Below are 15,971 nucleotides of genomic sequence, written 5' to 3' on the forward strand. Positions count from 1 at the left end.
AGGTGCAGAAAGAAGCAATAGTGGCTTGCCCACCATTAGTACGAATTTAACACCCACATTTAGCATTAAGTAACAGGTGACCATTCTAGGTTTACAAAGGACCTTCCACCACACTGTAACATTTGTCGCAGCATTTTTGGTAACGTTTGATCCGTTTGAGTTAGAAACAGAGCTTTTTTGTTCGAATCTGCAGATTAGGCAGCAGATGATGAATTATGTGGCTAATGCGGAAAATGGATAATTGTGCCAAAGTTGGTGCAGCCAAATAGTCGCATAATTCCAGTGTCCCTGCTCATACCTCTGACTAGGTCCAGAAGTGCTCCTCAGTGATTCCTTCTTTTTTAGTCTCATGGAGGAGGTCCACTTTAGTCCTGAGGTCCTCAGGACACAAGAGGACCTCATTACCCCACCAGCAGTGCGCCAAGAGGCTAGTTTGCAGAGAGGTGTAAAAGGGGGCATGGCTTCATACCACCTCTCAAGCATTCCACTGTGTGGGGCTTACTGGAGGTACCTGGTGGGCTAGTTGGCATCCAGGGACCCTCAGGGTTCAAGGGGACATAATCCCCTAACTTAGAATACACCAGGAGGTGTGTTTGCACAGTGGTGAAAGGAGGGGCGGGGCCTCCCGTGAGACACTGGCTTTTTTTAATTTGATTTTTGGAAGAGGGGCTGTGTGGCCCCCCTTCCCTTTATTTTTGGGCCCTGGGGACTCCGTCCACCAGAGCCTGAGCATTTTTTCCTTTTTTTAAAAAAAATAACAGGAAGGGAGCCGCTGGGCCCCCCTGCCATGGCCAATTTCGGCCCCGGGGAACCCATCCCCCGTGGCATTGCCACATATTTATGTTTGTTAAAAAAATTATTTGTAAGGTTGGGCGCCGCGTGGCCCCCGCTCCTGAGGCCAGTTTTGGCCCTGGGGACCCCATCCCTTGGGGCCCGGCCATATTTATTATAATTTTTTTTAATACAAAAGAGAGGGGGGCCGCTTTGCCCCCCTTCCATGGACCACTTTTAAACCCTGGGACCCCCTCCCCCATGCGGGCATGGCTTCTTTGATGGGGACCGTATGGGGATTTACAATGCCCCCATGGTCCCTGCCGGCCCGCAGCCTCCTGCGGGAGCTGGCATTGCTTTTGGACAGGGGGAGCTGCTGACATACAGTTTCCCTTGTCCAAAAGGATTCTTGGTAGCATGAGCAGGTTTCCTGCATTGGCATGGTGGGAGACGTGCTCCCGCCCTGCCATAGGAAATGGCAATGTCCTGGGTGGGGAACCACAGGACATTGCAGGAGCTGGCCCTGGGGGGTGTTGGTCCCCAGGGCCATCGAGGGCTCCAGGAGGGGGGCCATGTGGCCACCCCCTCCCATCATTTGCACAGCCCCAGGAAGGTGGTGGTCCCCAGGGCCCGCAACAGTCCCCATATATAAATGAAGTATTCCCCGGGGAGGTGGTGGTCCCTGGGGCCATGCGGGGGTACTCGAAACCCCCCACACCTTTTTCTAAAAATCAGAACCCCGGGGAGGTGGCGGTTCCTGGGGCTGCAGGGGCTGCAGGGGCGGCATGCGCCCCGCATTTAATTAATAAAGCCCCGGGGAGGGGCAGCCCATGGGGTACATGGGGAGAGGCATAATTCCCCCTATGCCTTTTAACTATAATAAAGCCCCGAGAGTTGGCGGTCCCTGGGCCTGCGGGGGGCTGCGTGCCCCTGCATATAATCGGCATGGCCCGGGGAGGTGGTGGTCCCCAGGGCCCACAACAGACGCCTATATGTAAATGAAGTTTGCCCCGGGGAGGTGGTAGTCCCTGGGGCCGTGTCAGAGTGCTCGAAACCCCCCACAATTTTTTTTTTAAATCAGAGCCACGGGGAGGTGGTGGTTCCCAGGGCTGCAAGGGCTGAGTGCACCCCACATTTAATTGATAAAGCCCCAGGGAGGTGGCAGCCCCTGGGGCTGCATGGGGGAGGCATAATCCCCCCTATGCCTTTTAACTATAATAAAGCCCCGGGAGGTGGCAGTCCCCGGGGCTGCGGGGCCCGGTGGCCATCGCACTATATTTTGTGATTGCCCCCGGGAACTGGCCCACGCGGGGGCTTAATTAAACAAAGCGTAGGAGACCTTTCTTTGTTTTTTTAAATTTTCATCCTGATTCGTGAAAATTTCGCTAAGCGCTGTTTGTTCAGAAGTAGTGAATTTAACCAGATAGTCAGAGTAGATGGTCTCAAATATCGATTTCTCAAAGAGTTGCAAGTCACAAATGTTCTTGCAGCACAGTCAGTAGGGTTGATGGCACAGTGGGGGGAAGCACTGATTTTTCCGATGATAACAGGTCACAGAAAGAGGTGGTGGAGTACTCAACAATCGTAATTGTAGTTCACAAGTTTGCTGTGGGCTGATCTGTCAGAGGACTAGGGACCCGTTGTTCAGAGTATTAACATCAATGGCTGTATAACTTCATGACATTTTATTTGAAAATTCAGTTTGACTATTTATATATTCATCTGTATTCATTCTGCATTATGAGTCATGCTATTTTTTCAAGGATGATGTCCTTTGTTCAACCAATTTTGGTGTCTGTGTTGTGCATTTTCCATGTTTTAGTCATGCTGCTTGTAGCAAAAACCCTCATCCATACTAATATTATAAAGAGAGAGCCCAAACCTTTGAGGCGGGTAATCCCAGTAACCACAGCACCAATCACAACACCCAATACAGCGTTGGAAAGGGCAGTTGCAGCAAAAGGACATAGGCTATGCATACGGCCACCATATACATTTTTTAATTTTTAATTTTTTATTGTTTTTATTAACTTTTCAAGAAACAGTGGTGTTCATCACAATCCTACAGTGCAAGACATACAATTCTACCGTAGGACACCATATACATTTGAAAGGTAAAAGAACTGTGCCAGCAAAGTAGTCCCTTGTGGGCGTGTCTGCCTTGTGCTGCGGGCGTGGGCTAGGGTCGTGACTAACGCTAGGGGCGTGTGGTACAGCCATCACATTGTGGGCTGTGGGCGTGTGCTGGGGGCGTGACAAACGCTGGGGGCGTGACAAACGCTGGGGGCGTGTGTCCGCCTTTCATGCCATGTGAGTCCTACATACAAGCGCCAATTACGTTGCTGCGCAGCATCAAGGGGCACGCTGGGGGCGTGACACGCCTGGGGCGTGACACGCTGGGGGCGTGTGTCCAGCCTTCATGCCATGTGAACGCAATTGCGCTGCATCAAGGGGCACGCTGGGGGTGTGAGAAACTCTGGGGGCTTGTGCTACGTTCCGCCCTTCATGCCATAAGGATCGTACATTAATCAGAAGATCGTCTGCTGTGGCCGTGTGCTGGAGGTATGACAAACGCGTTCAGCTGGAGGCCTGTTAAGTAACATTACTGCAGCCTCTCCTGCGCGCTGTTACTGAACTCGCTCATTCAACGAAATTAGACACGCCTGCTATCATCAACGAGGGCTCTAGCCAGGCTCAGGCGACGGATCAGTACACTAATTACATGCGCCTGATAACATCAACCAGGGCTGCAACTGGGCCTCAAGCGGGGGAACACGCGCCTGCTAACATCAAACAGGCCTGCATCTGGGCCTCAAGCGGGGGAACACGCAAATGAGCGTGTCTGCGGGGACAATTACTGCAGCCTCTCCTACACGCTGTCACTGAACTCTCTCATTAAACAGATTTACCCGCGGCTGATAACTCTCTCATTCAACGACATTACATGCACCTGCTAACATCAACTAGGGCTGTAGCCGGGCTCAGGCGGCGGATCACTACACCAATTACACGCGCCTGCTAACATCAACCAGGGCTGCAGCTGGCCCTTCTCCGTCCATATTCTAATGAAACAAAAAATGTTGTCTACTGCGATATTTTAAAATAAATTGCCCATGCCAAATACACACATTACACACATTGTATTTCATACCCGGACAACGTCGGGACGGACTGCTATTAAGAATATAAATGCCAAAAGTTACATACATTTGGAGGGGATATTTTTCCACTTCTATTCTAGTTACATTTTACCGCATGTGAAGTAATAAGTCAAAGGACATACCTGACTCACATGTAGTTCAGACTCACAATAGCCGTGCTGAGGAAAATCTCAGTTTCTCTCAAGCTAACACAGCTTTAACCTTCGCTCTCCACGTATCCAAGGAAAGTAACCACTGCACCTGAAATTCGGAAGCCTCAGCCCCAGTGTTCTAGACTCGAGTAATGGAGCCATTGTGACATCATTAGCAATTCCAGGCTTGTTACGTTTCTATCTCTGCAGCCTGGCAATGCCTAATGGTGTCACTCACACAGATACCTAGTGTTTTTGGGATGTTCAGTTATGTAGCAGAAAGTTTTTACCCCAAAGAAGGGATTCTTCACGTTTGTGAATTGAAAGGAAAAGTGCATAATATCTATGAAAGTTTTTGCCTTGCTCACCAGACCCAAACATTTTACTGTTGACCTGAAACTGAAATCTCTAGGCTGTTCTGTGACTTGCTCACCAGCCATCAATATTTTATGTTTGACTATCACAGAGAGTCATTAGCATGAATAACAGATTCTAAACTCCTGTTATTGCTATGACATGGGAAACCTGGGTTGGACTTGTTTTTTTTCCCTAAAATGTTTTGCTTTCCCCCCTAGCCTTTTATCATGTGTGAGAAAATGCCTGCTGCGCAATGGCGTGTGCAGATTTATTTGTACTATTTTGTGGAGAAATGTCACTTTTAAAATGGACACCATTTCTGTCTGCTTGTGCCGCCTGCCTGAGGTGGGTTGGCGGCCTAGTGTTTAAAGTGACAAGGCGCTCTACACTTCCCCCACAGTGACAGTGAGGCTGGAACTGCCAGGGACCGTCTAGAAGCTTCCAGCCCTTTCTGGTAGTTGGGAGGAGGGGTGTATATGTAGAGCAGTAGAGATGCCATGCGCTCAGACTGAAGGTGGACTGGATTGAGAGGGGACACTCTGCCAGGAGGTACCGCCGCAAGGGCCTGTGTGCTGGCCCCTGAGCCCATCTGTACCCCTCTGCTGTCCACAGGGCCAGTGAGAGCCTTTGCTGGAGTGAGGACTGCTATGTCAGGAGGAGTGCCACTTTATGGGAGATGACTGTTTCTAGGAGCTGCTGTCCTGTACTGATGAGTGCCCACTGTCTGCTGATCTTGCCCAGCCTGGCCTGCCTGCTCTGCTGGCCTAGCGTCTCGTGAACACTATACTTTGACTGCCTGTATTCCCAGGAGGTGAGGAGTGTGGGCACTACTTTCTTGTGTGGAGCTCTGGATCCTCGCCAGCTCCCTTGCGCTTGGGAGGCACTATTTCCTTGGTTGCCAGAGGAGGAGTGACGCCTGCAGCGCTATGCTGTCAAAGCACTATCTTCTGGTTGCCTGCACTCCAAGGAGGTGAGGAGCGTAGGGGCTACTCCATCGGCTGGGACCCTGGGACTGTGATCCATCTATGCCGCGTGAGCGCTGCCTCCAGCCCCTGCCCAGGAGAAGTAGGTACGTGGGTCCTGCAGCGCTGTGCTGTCAAAGCGCTATATTTCAATTGACCTGCGTGTGTGCTGCATTGTGGTGCTGCCAGAGTGCCTAATTCGCATCAACTGTGCTCTGCTTGCTGCCATGGTACTACAACTGTGCCCAGGAGAAGAGGAGCGGACGTCTTCAGCGCCGGGATTCTAAAGCGCTACAAGGGTATCCCGGCATGTGGAATTCCCCCCTGCCTGCTTGGTTGACAGTGGGCAGCTGCAAGGTATTGGGGGCATTGTACTCCTCAGGAGAAGAAAGAGAGGAGTGAGAGACACTCCTGCCCTGCCCCAGTGCTTTGCGCACTTTGCTTTTGCTGTTTTTGCAGCCAGCCCTGACTTTGCAGGACATAGAGCATTTGAGCCCTGGAGAGAGGCCAGTTTGCCTGGGGCCAGTTTCAGAGTGTTGTGCCCCTGATTGGGGTGAACTATGTCTATGCTGGCGAGGCCTATTGCCCCATATGAATCCTTGCATAATATTGTTACATAATGCATTTGTTTCTTTTCCCCTAAGGCTGCAATGCTGGTGTTCTGCATACTAGGTCATTCTGGGTCTTACTGGCCCCTGCTTTGGTCTGCTCCGGATGCTTCGTAAGTTTCTTCCTATACTATCGGAGGAGCACAGGAAGATTACGGTTCAGGCCATAATCGGTTCGAGATTGGATTACGCTAATATTCTCTATCTCGGCCTACCGGAGTATTTGCTGCAACGACTGCAGGTGGTCCAGAATTCGGCAGCACGGGCCATTTTTGGACTACCTGGCCGTGTTAGAACCTCGGGCCTCCTGCAGTCACTCCACTGGCTCCCTATCCGGAAGCGGATAATTTTTAAGGCCCTGACCTTGGCCCATAAACCCTTACATGCTACAGGAGCAAAATATCTGCAAAAAAGGTTGGCTTTTTACCATCCTGCCAGGTCCCTGAGATCGGGGTCTTTGTTTCTAGCTGTGGTCCCTCGTATAAAAAGGGCACGTATAGGAGGTCGATCATTCAGACTGCTGGCCCCGCAGCTCTGGAACACTCTGCCAGTGACACTGCGTAGCACCTCAAATTTACTGGCGTTCAGGAAGGGCCTTAAAACTTGGCTTTTTACTTTGTAGTTATAAGGTTCTACTACTAGCTAGGGATCTCCCTTCTTGTTTGCCTTTTTCCTCTGTTGTGTTGTGATACAGGTCTGAAATAAAGCGCCGGGATACTCTTTTGAGTGGCCGTGCGCTATACAAGACAAAAATAACATAACATAACATAACTAGGCCTAATCTGAGGTTCGCATTCCTGGCTACGGCAATGATGATTTATGCCTGAAGTTATGCATAATGCGTTTTCATGATTAATGCCTTTATGCTACTGTTTTTCCCTAATGCCTACGTGGCTCATTTCATGTTTAGGCCTACCTTGACAAATGCATAAGGTGATTTATGCCAAGTGCATGTCTACTCACCAGTAGGTACGGCCAATGAGATTTTATTGCTTATGGACTTTCAGTTATCCTTGGACTTGTGATGGTTCTGGCAGCGGCCCGATTGGCGTTGCCGTGTATATAGTCTCCCTGTGAATTATTCCCCGGTGCCGGCTGGCACAGTTTATCTGGACCTGTGATTCCCTTCCGATGTGTTTATTTTACAATACACATACTGTTTTTCACCTAACCTGGTGTAGTCTTTTTTTGTAGTGTGCCTTGTGTGTCGACTGTGTGTGCTGCGTGGATGCTTTACACATTTCATCGGGAGTTTGGCCTGCCCGCTCTGTACCACGCTACCCGTTTCTAACATTGGGAGACAAAAGTTGTTTCACACTGTTGCAAACTGATATATCCATTCCAGGTTATCCTGACAGGTGTCTCAGAGAACCTGTCAGCCTTGAATGGAGAGAAGAGAGCACAGCTTCGAGTGTGGAGGGGAAGGAAAGTTGTGGAGAGAGGTGTGGTAGAGTGGTCGGAGGCCAGGTATTTTTTTTATATTTAGGCAGTAGAAAGATTTGAAGAGAGGTGTGATGGGAGTCAAAATACCAAGCTTATCATTGAGTAAGGCAATGTTTTTTGTATCAGGGTACTGAGATACATTATAGACAACTCAAGCTTCCTTCTTATTGTCTATTTGATGCTACCCGGGATCCCTGGGTGCAAAACTTGGCAGTTGTGTTAAATGCTTGCTAGTAATAATGTTACATTGATCCATGAGAAATTTCAATAGATCTAATTCAATAATCGGCTTTAGCATTTATTTGTGGATTACACGATTTATTTGACCATAAATATTATTCAGTCAATAGGAATAATAACACCTGTAAAGGTTGATGGTCCTTTGTGGTTCAGCTTAAACTTGGAGAACAGTGTCCTTTACAGCTAAATCATTTTGGGGGGAAAATACAATTGATGATAGCACACTTGACAATAACTTTCTGTTGCAAGGTGCACATGAATTTCCTATGGTATTGTCTTGCAAAGGAGTATTCTGTTAAAATGTCTTATCAAAGCATTATTAGTGAGAATCAGTTAGAAAAGGTCTAAATAGAGATCCTTAAAAGCTTTGCGTCACTGGGCCCCATGCCACAAAGGATAGATTCATTCTGAGGTCATCTATGTGACATATCATCCAGTTGCACGTGGATCAAACACCTTAGAATCTTCCCCTGGGACTTTCAGGCAAGAAGAGAACACTCTGATGCCAGCCAGAGGTCCAGGACCTGGATGGGCTCCTCTTGGGGATCAGCGCTCACTCCAGCAGAGGCCATCCCCAGGGCTCACCCAGTTCCATTAGGTGCTGGTCAGCTGGACAGGTGCAGGGAGGCCTCTGGAAGCTTGTTTCTTCCCTGTATCTCAATCAGGAGGTCAGTCAACTGACTCTTGGAATCAGTTCTGCAGAGCCTTAGTTTAGGACAAACAGGTCCCATTTTCCTTCTTCAGATAGCAGGGCAGTCCTTTTCCGGAATCTTCTACAGGTCCAGCAGTGTTTTGATGAGAGATTTTGAAAGTGGCACTTTTATCCTCAGTGCCAGCCTTCGGGCGAGGGATGTCTCCTTTGTCTAAACTTCCCTCTTTCCTGTGTTTGGCTCCAAACTGTCTAGGGTAACAAAGGGTAGACATGCCTAGTTAAGAGCTGCGTTTGTCATTGGCACAGCAGGCAACCCTTAGAAGTCAGGAAGGGGCAGGCCCCAAGGCTATGCTTTGAAGGTCAGGAAGGCTGAGCAAAACTTTCTAGGAATTCCTGGTCGGAAGGCCCTGTTGCCCCCATATCTGGAAGTAATACACAAAACACCACAGGAGAGGCATTCACAGTCATGTGATCCTGGACCTTGGCAGTAAGGCACATTTGGTTTATGCAGAAAAATGCACTCTTTCTAAAATTGGCTTTGTCAGAAAACAACCTAAACTCCGGCTTTACCATTAAAGAGTATTTCAAATTACAATGTATTTGAGTGGGACAGTATTTCTTTCTCAGGTCCAAAATTTAAATTATGGTGTAATAAGTTAACCCAGTGTTAGTGTATGGGAGAGCTAGCTTTACAACATTGAAAACTGCCTCTAGGATGTTTTCTTTGTCCAGGCATGTAAAACTGAAATAGACATGGCCTTCATTTTAAATACAATGCACACTGCCCTATGAGCCTTTCGGGTCGGACTTAGGGGTGACTTATAAGTATTAACCCCTCCGACGCTCATGACAGAGCGGTTCCGCCATGAGCGCCGGTTGGGATGTGCTCATAACGGAACCATTCCGTCACGACCACGCCTGTTTTATAGAACCTTCAGCACAGCGCGAAAATTCGCGCCACGCTGAATGTGTTAAGCAGGAAGGTTTAGGCTTGGAAAAAGATTTGTTTTCCCTGGGGGTAGACACCAGTTTAAAACTGCACTACAGATTTCAGTGGGAGGCCTGGGATATGTTTTTGCATCTCTTCTTCAGTGAGGGGGGGAGCACAAAAAGTGCTGCAGCCCACTAGTAGTATATAATATCGAAGCCCTGGGTACATTTAGTCCCATAAACTTGGGTCCTACTTGTAAAGTAAATGTAACTAATCAGGCGTAGGCCAATTTGACCCTGTTTTGATGGGAAAGCAAAATCACTTTACCACTGATTAGCAGGAGCAAAGTGCACAGAGTCCTAAAAGCTAACAAAAATTGGTTCAGCAAATGAAGGAAAAGATCTGAGGTGACCTAGCATACAGGGCCAAGTTGAACACCGCCTCATTCTGTTCCTGGTCATAACAACTAGAATGAATATTACCGTCTCTCTGAATATTAATATTTTGGTAGGTAGTAAGGCTGACCAACAGATATGAAACCATCACCATTGACATTGATTATCTGCAAAAATACCTCAAAAGCATCTATTCTTTTTTCTCTTTGATAGGTATACAAGCCCAGCCCTAATATAAACATTTATTAGATATCTCTAGATGGTAAATAGTGTTTGAACAGAACACAAGTAATCCTTCTTCCATTTCACCACAGCCTGTAGCTTTTCCTCTTGTTCTGTATCACTACCCAGGTTCATAACATGTGTGTACAACTTCGGAGCCATCAAGCACAAGACTCACATGAACAGACAGAAGGAGGAGCAGATTTTTATTAACAACAATTCCAGCCCAACTGAGCAGCAAAAAACTAAATTTATCAGAAAACCTAAATGCGTGCAATAGCAAAGCAAAAACAGAGATGCCTATAAAATGTTGTGGACAATAAATCACAAACAATATGCTTTAATTAAAAAAAAAACCTCTAAACCACTAAGGGAATGTTTGACGATAAAAGAATTTCCCAAATTAGGTAAGGCATACCACTTACAGCCTTCACCCCCTAACACTTAAAACACTTCAAGCTCAATTAACACATGTTGAGATGTTTTGAAAATACAAAAGAAAACATAATCAATCACAAAAGAAAATTAAACATGGAAACATAAATCATAATCTTTTTACGAAGTGGGACATCATCTAAACTGGCACACGGTGCACAAATATCTTTGGGTATACTTAATTGAAAGCTGAGAAAGAAGAAGATCAGAGAGACGTACATATTTGTCATAGAAACTATTATAGATAACAATAAACCTATGTACTCAAGGGGGTTGTGTGTGAGTGTTTGTACCTTGATATTCACATTGTTTACTGCGAAATAGGTCCAGTTATTTTGCAGCACTTCTAATTGAATTACCAGTAAAGTCATGTGTGTCACATTGAGATGAATTGAGTGCAATGTTACTTGTGAATAATAAACCTGCATATTTTTCTTACAGATGGGCAATAAGTTTATGAAACACTCATTAACGTACTTCATATCTAAAAGATTTCCATCTGTATTATTAAAGAAATGTAAAAGCAGTGTTTCTTTAATCCTGTAACCCACACCCTGAATCCTCTCCCTGATAACCTTAAAAAGATCCCCTATATACTTAAGCCATACTTCTGTCCCTATACCTTATTCTTCAATTTTTTAAACTCTTCCCTTAACCCACTAATTCTACACCCAGAATTGTCAATACCTATATCGTACATCAAACAATATCAAACTGTATCATCTGTAACTGTCATCACTCTAAATCCTAACACTTTAACTTTAATTTTCTGAAACTACAAGGCCTTTAGAGGTAGAACAGTGTCTAAATTCTATTTTAGTTAAATATGAACATCATGATTTAGAGTCAAAATGTAAAAGAAGTCCCATCCATCATATTCCAAGTGTATTGTAGTCTTAGGCACATGTAATATGGCGGAAGAAGTATCTGTCCGATTTTGACTGAGTATATCATCCACATACTCTTAATAGGACCCTCAGTCAAGCAATCTAATACACAAATGAACTTACCAGTAGTAGTATTATTCAAGCACACTAATAAATGTCAGTGTTGAAAGAAATTGCAGTTCTCACAAACACAGCTCCAACCTCCTCTTTCCATGTTTCCAAGGAAAGTGACCACTGCGCCTGAGATCTAGAACGCTCATCCTCAGTGTCCTAGGCAACAGCAATGGAGCCATTATGACACTGTCAGCAACCATCTGCTTGGCTTGTTATCTTTCTATTTCTGCTAACTGGCAATGCCTGATGATGTCACAGACACAGAATCTGCATGGGGTGGAAGACTAAGTTGAGAATCCTGGTGTGTGGGAAATTCCAACAAACAAAGGAAGCGGAATTGTCCTTAAATAAAATGCAGAAGAGGTCATGGTTCCTTAATAAGGGACTGTCAAGAAGCTTTCCAATCCAGGTAAAGATTTGTTCCAGTTACACAGTGTCACAGAAACCATATCTGGACATTCTCTATGTCTTGGGAACCAAGCTATACCTATCTGATTAGCCTTAACTAGGGCAAAACCAGTGCTCGGTTGCTTGTGTTTCGGTTCAGGGAGAACCTTGCCTGTTCCCATTGGAACAGAGTCAAGACTGATTTGCATATGGCTGAGTCTAAAATGAGCAAGCATGCTATGGAAAATATTTATGGATTGGGATGCGGACCGAGTAATTACCAGTGGATGAGATTAATTCAAGCATTCCATCCATCACTTTTCTATACACTCTAATGAAAAAGCCGACATTGTTTTTTTACGATTTACATCATGGGAAGGGTTGCCTAATTTTAAGATATATTTTTTGGCAATTCTTGAGGGTAACTTGCATTAGTTTCCAATTTTTTACAACACCTAAAAACCAGTGGCTATCAATTTGTGCACTTTTTGTGTGTTGTTGTCATTTTGGTCCACTCTTTTTTCATGCTTACAGGGACTGTTTCTTTTATCATGAATTACTTGCAATACGGACATTGCATGAGATATATTACAGAGTGGTTGTAGACACTCTGTATTTATAGTTAGGATCCCCAGAGTTAGGAACTTCATAGATATTGGAGCATTAATAAATGTATGTCTTTTTAATGACTCTCCACAAACTTTTGCAGGGCTATTGCTTTTCCTACATTGTCAGATGATGCACAGCTTCATGTTGATTGGTCAAGGGTGTGCAAAGAATTCAGAGGGTCCAAAAGCACGTTTCTTCCTGAAACATTCCTTTTCAATACACTTTTTACTTGTGGGTAGGTAATAAGGGAATACATTTCAAAAGTCATAAGGCATTTAAACTTAGTGACATATGAGGCTGTGAAACACAGCTAAATTTCACAGTAATTTTGCGGTACTTGCCAATGACAAGGGGTATAAGATTGCATGATTGCCTCCTTTATCAATGTAAGAGGCAGCCATGTTGTTTTACCCACACTTTGGCTGAGTTCTGGGTAATCTACTACCAGTTTAATAAAGTGGTTCTAGGTAGGGCAAATTATCTATACGTTTCTGGATATTTAAAAAAAAAAATCACAGAGCGCTAAGGTACCATCTTGGAAGTACAGTGGAACTTAAAAGCAATTACAAACAAATACATATGTAAAAACTTGAAAAATACACTGTACTACACTATATTTTACAAACAGTGTTCTGAACTGGTTGTGACATTAAAACATTTTTTTTTACTTTAAAAAAGAATAATAATTCAGCATTGCAATACTACTTATAATGTGCTGCACTACTGAATTTTATCTAAAAAACTGTGTAACAAAATCCTGTGTGTTCTTTAATTTGACATGTTTTTTTTTCTGGTAAGTACCATGGTACTTTGTAGGTATTACTTTGGCACTCCGTAAACTTTTTTTTTTTATTTAGTATAGAAAAAATGTAAACATTTTCCTACTATAGGAAGGTGGGTTTCTATACTCTTCCTTGCCTGAAAGAAAGACTAGGAAGACTCTCCCAGGTTTGGGTGAGTCTCCTGGCCTTTGGGCTGGTGGAGGCTTGTGTAAGAAGCTGGGTTTCTGTTGCAGTAACCATCTCACTTGTTGCCAGATTTCTGATGCACTGTGATTTGATGTGCCCTGGGTCACTGCCTATCAGGTTCCCAGGGCCTGTGTTCTTTCCCAAAACGGTACCTTTGTACCCCCAATTGGCACCTCTCCGACCAAATGTAAGTTCCTTGTTATAGGTACCATGGGTACCAAGGCCACTATGACCAGTAAAGACTTCGAAGGGCTGCAGCACATATTGTGCCATCCTGAGAGGTCCTGTACCTTAACACACACGCACTGCCTTTGCAGGCTGCATGTTTTGGTGCAGAGGAAAGTGAAGAGTCGACATGGCACACATTTCTGTGTTCCATGCCTGCAACCCACTGCCTATGGTATAGGTCAGACACCCCTCTAGCTGTGTGCACTATAATACTGGTGAGGGTACACTTGATGGAGCAAGGATTCGCATATTACGCGACTTGCTTGGATTCATTAACCTCGAATAACTTATAATCATGTAATTCAACCTGTTCGTCTTACTAATTTCCCTTTATTCTGACATTGGGGTGTCCTAGAGACTCTTGCCTATGTGTTTACTAACTCAATAATGCTCGTAACTAAAAATGGCCGCTGCTTGGCGGGTTTCTTTCTGCGCATGCGTTAGTCACACTCACGTGACGTGACGCACTTGCAGTTCTGGTGGGAAACTTTGCGCTTGCGCACTTGCTTTTAAAATGGCTGTCGGTGTCCTCACATGGTGAAGCTTGTGCAAATGTTTTCATGTTATTGTCTGTCTGCACTAAAACCCTCATGCATTAGTTTATTTTAAGTAAAGGGGTATAGAGTAGCTATTCATGGTATACAGTGTATTCATTTATTTCTATGTTTTTAATTTGTTTTCGCTTACTTTTCATGTACCGCGGTATTGAGGGTCTGATGGGATGATCGGGGATCCATTTTGAAATGCTGTTCTGCGCATGACAGACTTCGGCCGGTGACATTGAATGACTGCCAACCAGAGGTGGCAGCCAAGACATGCCTGGGAAGATGCACCTTCACCCAGCCGAAGAAGTCGAACTGTACTGCAATTGATACATTTGTAATGCTTTCATTGTATTCTGTATCTCATGGGAACCCCAAAATCACTAGGCGGTCCCAGAGTATGCAAATTTAGGCTTGTAGAATTCAAACATGATTGGTGTGTTGACCTATCCTACTTGGGAACCAATCGAAATTGGGGTTTCTGACACTTGCAACATTTGGGGGGTGGTACACTGACCCGAAAACGTATAACTAGCCTAGGTTTAGCTAGAGAAATTGTCCGACTTGTCTGAATAGCTGACCTGTCACTGACCCAACGCACTCAATAGGTGACTGATACAGAGGGCTGCGGAGTACTCTGTCCGAAATATACCATAGACTCAAGAGGTTTTACTGAACCTTAAGTGCTGGCGGAGCACTTTGCTGGAGAATTCGCTAACCCAATCGGGGTTCTGACTGTTAGCTGCAGAGAGGGTGGAGCGCAGGCGTTGCTTCCGACCTGCGGGTGCTGGTCGTTCCTTGGTGGTCCTGTCCTGATCCTAATCTGGTTTTCCTGTCCTGTCCTGGGGTGTCCATTCTGCACCTGCTGTCCCATTGATGACTGTCCTTCCTTGGGGTTTTTCCTGTCCTCGACTGATCCGTGGCCAGAGTTGGTCTTCACACCATTCTAGGTAAATATAGTGCTGAAACTCTATACTGCACCTTCTATTTTCTGTCTTTTCTTCAATAAAGACATACCTTTGCATCCGTTAATTTTCCATGCTTTTCGCAATCTACTATATGAAAAGTCATACATTTATTTTCCATAGCATGTTCCTATGTTTCTCCACCTTTAGAGCACATTCTCTCCATACTGTTTATGATATATAGATGTGGTTCTATAATTTTTCTCCTGTAAGCTGATGGAAGTAATGCTGCTAGAACTATAGCGTGTTCCATTTTTCCCCTTCCTATAGATGTATAGGATTTCCAAACTTCCATCAAACTTTAGGTAATTTTCTCGGTAGTAAAATCATAGTGTGTACTTAAGTTTGCCCCATTTAGAGTTATACTTTCTTGAATTTCATTCCCGAAATCTGCTTAGTATATTCCCATGTTCTTATCTTCCTTTTAGACTCATAAATGGTTGCCCTGATATACTTTATATATGGTTATGTGCTCTTTGTTATCTTGATTATTGATTGCCTCTTAGTTATAAACTGTATGCTTGCTGAATCTGAATTCTAGATAAAATCTTTAAACTTCCCAGTAGTTTGTGATCATTTAATTACAAAGAAAAATAAAAGTTGGTACATGGTTTGTCTACCTTTCTTTTACAGCTAGCTCCCTGATCCATTGTGGTCATAGGTACCCGTAACGGTGGATTGGTAAGTCGGGTACATGAGAAATAAATAGGAAGGAACCAGGGTTACTGGTAGTAGAGTGTAAGGTCACCTGATTAATGTATATGATAAATTGGAAGTTTATGGGCCCGATACGTGTATGGTAAAATTATTGACCGGGTGACCTGCGCGCTCTATCACACTGTACCCCTACAGTGTCTAAGTCCATTCTTAGACATTGTAAGGGCAGTAAAATCATAAAGAGTATATTGTCCGGGACTTTTTCATTACGAACTCCACAGCACCATAATGGCTTTACTGAATTCG

This window comes from Lissotriton helveticus, chromosome 2_1, assembly GCF_964261635.1.
Source record: "Lissotriton helveticus chromosome 2_1, aLisHel1.1, whole genome shotgun sequence".
NCBI lineage: Eukaryota > Metazoa > Chordata > Amphibia > Caudata > Salamandridae > Lissotriton > Lissotriton helveticus.